The sequence below is a fragment of the Hylobates moloch genome, unplaced genomic scaffold (assembly GCF_009828535.3).
Source record: "Hylobates moloch isolate HMO894 unplaced genomic scaffold, HMol_V3 SCAFFOLD_1, whole genome shotgun sequence".
Lineage (NCBI taxonomy): Eukaryota > Metazoa > Chordata > Mammalia > Primates > Hylobatidae > Hylobates > Hylobates moloch.
The window spans coordinates 112,769,086-112,776,934 of NW_026652276.1; the positions used below are offsets into that span (position 1 = coordinate 112,769,086).

General features: G+C 38.4%; 1 long non-coding RNA gene across 1 annotated transcript; it reads right to left on the reverse strand.

Annotated features, from left to right (window-relative positions):
• Positions 1-684: 684 nt before the first annotated feature.
• LOC131384314 (uncharacterized) lies at positions 685-7,300 on the reverse strand. Its single transcript, XR_009215037.1, has 2 exons — positions 7,197-7,300; positions 685-1,551 (listed from the first exon to the last, which is right to left on the reverse strand). It is a non-coding gene; the product is annotated as an uncharacterized LOC131384314 (long non-coding RNA).
• Positions 7,301-7,849: the final 549 nt, after the last annotated feature.

Consider the following 7,849-nt stretch of genomic DNA (forward strand, 5'->3'; position numbering starts at 1 on the left):
GAACAAATGCCATTAGCTGCCAAAAACAATATGACCAGATTCAGTAAGTATCTAGCCATGCAAATGACAGCCCAGTTAAATTAGGACCCCATAGGTGCATGTGGACAGCATTTCCACGCAATATGGTGCACCTCCACTGGGCAGCTTCTTCTGCTTGTTTACAGAGATACCAATTTCCCCTAAGTGACTCAATGTGAATACTGGAAACTGAGAATGCTGTGTTCAGAGGGATTACTGGGAACATGGTTAACACACTTTTACCATATTATAATAAAATTTGATGTATCCTACTCTACCTCAGAAAGGCTTTTAGTAAAAGATTGTTTATTTATAGTACTCAATGTGGATTTATGAAAAATTATAATATATTCCAGGAAAGTCAGAGACACTTAAATGTCAACCAAATTCCATAAAACACACCTGAATGAGACAAAGTCTTCTTAGCTAAAAATGTTATCAGTAAATTTAGCATAAAATAGAAAACCAACCAGTACTTTGTGTTAAATGAACAGTGTTTGGCACGCGAGTACTACTCAAACGAAGAACACTCAAACGAGTGTTCTTCATTGTCATCATTAAAATGGCACTAACAACAAGTGCTTTCCTGTCACCAGCTGGCTTGCTTTCCATTGGTGTGAAGTGAAGAAGGTGTTGAAATAGAGAAGAAAGGTGATAGAAATTGAATACTTATATAAAATACAATTTTTAATAAAAGTGGCATTTGATGTACAACTACAGGTAAGACTTGTATGAAGTCATAATGTTATTCTATTGACAGAATAAGTTTATTCACAATATTCTTATTTCAAACAATATCCCTTTTTTAGCTAAATATATGCCAGCCTTTTGGTGAAATATTGCCTGAGCTCAATAGAAATCAACAAAATGAGGCCAGGCGCGGTGGCTCACGCCTGTAATCCCAGCACTTTGGGAGGCCGAGGCGGGAGGATTACGAGGTCAGGAGATCGAGACCATCCTGGCTAACACGGTGAAACCCTGTCTCTACTAAAAAATTCAAAAAATTAGCCGGGCATGGTGGCAGGTGCCTGTAGTCCCAGCTACTCAGGAGGCTGAGACGGGAGACTGAGACAGGAGTCTGGCGTGAACCCAGGAGGCAGAGCTTGCAGTGAGCAGAGACCGTGCCACTGCACTCCAGACTGAACTCTGTCTCAAAAAAAAAAAAAAAAGAAATCAACAAAATGAACCTTTATTTTACCAGAAGCATTTTACTATTGATGCATATGCTTATTGTGCTTAAAACACATTAGCTTTTTGGCTGGGCGCGGTGGCTTATGCCTGTAATCCCAGCACTTTGGGAGGCCGAGGCAGGTGGATCATGAGCTCAGGAGATCGAGACCATGCTGGCCAGCACAGTGAAACCCCGTCTCTACTAAAAATACAAAAAATTAGCTGGGTGTGGTGGCGGGCGCCTGTAGTCCCAGCTACTCGGGAGGCTGAGGCAGGAGAATGGCGTGAAATGGGAGGCAGAGCTTGCAGTGAGTTGAGATTGCGCCACTGCACTCCAGTCTGGGCGACAGAACAAGACTCTGTCTGAAAACAAACAAACAAACAAACAAAAACATTAGCTTTTTATGAGAGACACACTTTTCTTTCAGTGATTTCTATACTGCTGAGAAGTGGTTGTTCTACCAGGAAACTGCTATTCTCAGCTCTACCAACATTGACTAATAGTGAGTGAAAGTGATATGTGGATAAGAAGCAAATGTGTCTTCTCTGCATCTCTTTTTAAATTTATTCATTGAAGAAAAAGAAGAATGCAGATAGTAGATGAAAAATAATATGATTCCTGTAAGATCATGAAGTCCTCTTAACCTGAACAAAACAAAAAACAAAACAAAACAAAACAAAAAAAGAAAAAAAACGAAAAAAAACACAGGGGATAGTGATGTGAGCAGAAAATGTATTATTTTTCTAAGCCTCTGAAATTTCAATATACCACCTGCATTGCTTTAACAAATATATAATTCCTTCAGTTTTGACTCCTCAGCATATAATTCCATTCCCTGGTGAATCAAAACTGAGAGAAGAATAAATTTTATGTTAAGGTAAGAGACACGGGGAAGACCCATTACTTTTGACCCACATCTCCTCCACCCCCAGCCTCAGGCAATCATCATTCTACTCTCTGCTTCTATAGTTTTTGTGCTGACTTATTTTACTTAGCATAATGTCCTCCAGGTTCATTAATGTTGTTGCAAATAACAAGAGTTGCTTCTTTTGAAGGGCTCAATAGCATTCTGTTGTGTAAATATACCACATTTTCTATATTTATTCACCTGTTAATTAACACTTAGTTTGATTCCATACCTTAGGAGTAATTGTGAGGAATCCACTTCCCCTTTTTTTCATTTGCTTTTAACTCTTTTTATTTTTATTTCTAGAAGCATTTTAATTTAATACTATAACTTATGATTGTTACATGTCTTCATCTGAGATTGATTTGGGTCATGAGCTATAAGCCCAGATTTACATCCTTGGAGCTGCAATCTACATTATTAATAAAAGATACTATTTTTCCAAGGGCTGTTTTAATTTATACATAGTAGCTATAAGCATTTTTCACTGAAAAGCTCTTCTAAATATATTATAGTAAATATTTAAGAATAAGAATAAGAATAAAATCATTTATATTTCAAAGATTTTCTTATACTTGACTGGGTATATTTTGTCATATTTAATGTATTTATTATTTCTGAAAAATGCCAAAATAAGAATTTTAATATTTTTCCAGGAATAACAGACTGGGTTTCTGTATTGTGTCTTTGCTAATTTTTGCATATAGATTTGACTGCTACCATTGAATTTAGGCTGAGTTTTAAACCCACTGTTTTTTAGTTTGTGTGGTTTTTAGTTCATTTGCGAAACCAAATATATTAGACATTTAGTGTTTGGGGTAAGTTGGCTTCTTTTCTACTCTCTTTTTGTTATTACCTTTGGAGCTTTAGAAATTGCTAGGATTCAAATAAGGTTGGTTTTGAATCAACTGATAGAAAATTCCAGAAAAGACTGAGGGAAATAGCTACTGGATAGTGCCTTTCAGTGAGATTTATACATGAAACGAGTTTATTGCAACTTTGTTGAATTTAGAAAATAATTGCCTACAACATATGTAAGCAATTATTGGTGACAGAGTGAGACTCCATCTCAAAAAAAAAAAAGAAAAAAGAAAAGAAAAGCTTTATTTTACCAAATTTTTCATACTGAAAGTTCAAATTCTTAAATATTGACAGTGACATTCTTTATTTATTTTTTTTTTTTGAGACAGAGTCTCGCTGTTGCCCAGGCTGGAGCGCAGTGGCACGATCTCGGCTCACTGCAGGCTCCACCCCCCGGGGTTCACGCCATTCTCCTGCCTCAGCCTCCCGAGTAGCTGGGACTACAGGCGCCCGCCACCACGCCCGGCTAAATTTTTTTGTATTTTTAGTAGAGACAGGGTTTCACTGTGTTAGCCAGGATGGTCTCAATCTCCTGACCTCGTGATCCGCCCGCCTCGGCCTCCCAAAGTGCTGGGATTACAGGCGTGAGCCACCGCGCCCGGCCGACAGTGACATTCTTGATTACCATTTTCTAGGTGATGTAGTTTGCATTTATTAATACTGCCTTTCAACTTTTCCTTTTGTGGTGTAAGGTTATAAAAATGCCTTCCAGTTGATTTCTTGGGTAATAGCAGAATCTGTTTTCTCAGTAGCCTAAGAATTCTTAATATACCACTCTTAGAGGTACTGAATACTTAGGCACTTGTCTGAGTTTGTTTATGACATCCCTTGCTTGGGGTAGCTGACATTACAGAAAAGAATATTGCTACTGTAGTAAGAGTTGGAACAAATACTTATGTGCTTGTAAACCTTTGCCTTAATCCTTAGATAAATGTCATTCTGACTCAGTCCTTTTGGTACAACTGTTTATGATTCTAGAGTCTCCTTCCCACCAAAGTCAACCCATGGAGTTTTCAGCTTTTGATGTTTATTTTTACCCAGTAAGCTTCATAGTTGACGTCATTACATTGGCCTTCCCCAGGCAATTCCTGAGCCTTAGAGCTGACCATCCTACCTCTTCCTTCTTGTCTTACATTGTCTGTTGCTGGGTCCCTCTCACTCCGTATTTGAGCCTTCATGAGGCCTCAGTTTGGAGGAACCAGAGGAAAGCATTGCCATATATGTTTGGTTGAGAATCAGGATCCTCTTGAGGATAAAGACTTTACATTTATTATTCATAATACAAAACTGCATTTTTGAGATGTGGACATGTTTCACTCAAATTAAATAAAAATGATTTTATCAGTATGCCAACATGTTCAAAATAATTGTATAAAGTTCACCAAATGTTTTGCTTTAGACGCTCCCACATAAAGATTGATATGTATGCATTGGATACATTTTTTTTTTGGTGTAGGATTTGTTTTCATTTTTAAGATATTTTCCCCCTTTATGCTGATTTTAAGCTCCACAAAACTTATGAAAAGCTTTATTTTGGCCGGGCGCTGTGGCTCACACCTGTGATCTCAGCACTGTGGGAGGCCGAGGCAGGCAGATCACCTGAGGTCAGTAGTTCCAGACAGGCCTGACCAACATGATGAGACCCTGTGTCTACTAAAAATACAAAAATTAGCCAGGCATGGTGGCATGCGCCTGTAATCCCAGCTAGTCAGGAGGCTATGACTGGAGAATCACTTGAACTGGGGAGGCGGAGGTTGCAGTGAGCCAAGATTGCGCCATTGCACTCCAGCCTGGGCAACAAGAACGAAACTCTGTCTCAAAAAAAAAAGAGGCCGGGTGCAGTGTCTCATTCCTGTAATCCCAGCACTTTGGGAGGCTGAGGCGGGTGGGTCACAAGGTCAGGAGTTTGAGACCAACCTGACCAACATGGTGAAACCCCATTTCTACTAAAAATACAAAAATTAGCTGGGCATGGTGGTGTGCACCTGTATATCCCAGCTACTTAGGAGGCTGAGGCAGGAGAATTGCTTGAATCTGGGAGGCGGAGGTTGCAGTGAGCCGAGATCATGCCATTGCACTCCGGCCTGGGTGATAGAGCAAGACTCCATCTAAAAAAAAAAAAAAAAAGAAAAAAGAAAATAAAAGCTTTATTTTACCAAATTTTTCATACTAAAATTTCAAATTCTTAAATATTGACAGTGACATTCTAGATTACCATTTTCTAGGTGATGTAGTTTGCATTTATTAGTACTACCTTTCAATTTTTCCTTATGTGGTGTAAGGTTATAAAAATGCCTTCCAGTTGATTTCTTGGGTAATAGCAGAATCTGTTTTCTCAGTAGCCTAAGAATTCTTGATATACCAATTTTAGAGGTATTTGAACACAACTGGATATATGTGCTGAAATATGGATTTATTTATAACCTTATTAGAGACTAAATCATGGCAACACATTATAGTTCAATATTTTTGTCTAAATTCTTGTTGAGCCACATCCATCCGTATATGTAATACTGAGTTGCCAACAGCTTTTTTATACTAAGCCAGAACTCATTTTACCTTGTGGTTTCGTTTGAAATGTATGAGCTGTCTTATGTAACATTCAAATAAGTAATAAAAATTTAATTCAAAGACTATGGAAAGAAAAGTCATACAGGCACACTGTTAGTGAATTGGAATCTGGCACATGACACTGATTAACAGGTTGAGCGGATTCAACTAGATCTAAATCCCTGAAACAATATTGAAAGACAATTTTTTGATTAAAAATATCTTTGACAATTTAATAGACCTATGAAATTTGAAAAAACTCAATGTGTTTACTCATCATCAATCAATATTAGGTTAAACTAAACATTTTTGAACACATCATAAAAAAATAAAATTAATTCACTATCCCCAGACTTACTGTGATTAACACAAGACTTTGGTGTATTTGAAAGCACCAAATTATTAATTAAAAATCTCCATTTTGAAAAGGTCTTCGAATTTTTTTTTTTCTTGAGATGGAGTCTCGCTCTGTCACCCAGGCTGGAGTGCAGTGGCACGATTTGGGCTCACTGCAACCTCTGCCTCCTGGGTTCAAGTGATTCTCCTGCCTCAGCCTCCTGAGTAGCTGAGATTACAGGTATATGCTGCCACACCCAGCTAATTTTTTTTTTTGTATTTTTAGTAGAGATGGGGTTTTACTATGTTGGCCAGGCTGGTCTTGAACTCCTGACCTCGTGATCCATCCGCCTCAGCCTCCCAAAATGCTGGGATTAAACAAGCGTGAGCCACTGTGCCCGGCCCAGTCTTTCATGTATAACTACTACATAAAACCTAATACTAATATGCTTGATTTATGAAAGATTTGTGAATGCCTATCACTGTAGTCAAAAATCATAAAATTATATAAATAGACTGTCTAAATAATTTTGATTAAAATAGTTGGTATTTGATTTGAGTACTAGTATTTATATAGTATGACAAATTCAGGCTTGTTTTATGAAATGGCAAAAGAGTATTTTACTTTTTTAGAAAGGTAAAAATTATTTTTTTTTTTTACTGTTGTGCCATTTTATAAAATAAGCCTAAATTTTTGGAGACATTTTTTAAAGAAGCCAATCTTTTCTAAAGGAAGATTTATACATAAGAAACTAAAGATATAAATGTCATATTATATACATCATTTCCTGAACCCTACAGTAATCTGTAACTTTGTTTGTGTACACCAATCTTAGATTACCTAAAACATAATAAAGTTTTTTAGTGTTATATTTAACATACAAAAGTTCAAAATATATCCAGACGGACAGGACCTATGGCTGCCACTTTAAAAAAACAAATGATTGGCCGGACATGGAGGCTCATGCCTGTAATCCCGGCACTTTGGGAGGCCGAGGCTGGTGCACCACTTGAGGTCAGAAGTGTGAGACCAGCCTGGCAAACACGGTGAAACCCTGTCTCTTCTAAAAATACAAAAAGTAGCCAAGTGTAGTGGCACGCGCCTGTAGTTTCAGCTACTCTAGAGGCTGAGGCAGGAGAATTAATTGAACCCGGGAGATGGAGGTTGCAGTGAGCCCAGATTGCACCACTGCACTCCAGCCTGGGCGACAGAGCAAGGCTACGTCTCAAATAAATAAATAAACAAAAACAAATGTTTTAGCACGAAAAGAACTTAAAATAGTAAACTAAACTGTGACAGTTTAGACTAAAAACATGAGAAATGACTTTTTATTTGCACTTATGCTTAATTACCTTTATTCATTTTGGAACATGCAGGAAATGATGCGGTGGTAACCTGCTGGGTGGTGACTAGGACGGTATTTAGTGTCCTAGGGATGGTGGGATCCAGTGGACCAGAATCGTCAGCACCTCACCATGTTCCCTGCTGTCCTCTCTCTGTGACTAAGTTTTGTGAGAGAGGAAGGGAAGGGAAGGGAAGGGAAGGGGAGGGGAGGGGAGGGGAGGGGAGGGGAGGGGGAGAGGAGGGGAGGGGGACAGGAGGGAAGAAAGAGAGCAACTCACCATTGCACCTCCCATGCTGGCCACAACATCTATTTATGGTGGGCTTACTGTGGTTTGCTTGGAGACTGTATGACGTGTTCATACCGGCCCTCAAGATGCCATCAATAGGGGAGCCAGATAAGTAAGCAAATAATTAGCATACATGAGCTGCTATTCTCTGCTTTAAAGCCTGCTTCTCTTACTTGGTATCTACTTGTAAGGAAAATGATCCATCTCTAAAGATTTCTATTTACTGAAAGAAAACAGAACATGATGGACTGTTCTGGCACACAGCTTCTTTTAAGTCATGGAAAGATGTTCATGAGAGATTGTGTTCAGTGAAAAAATGGTATGCGATGCATGCTCAAAGTTGTGAAAAATGTACACTTTTGGAAAGGGTTATA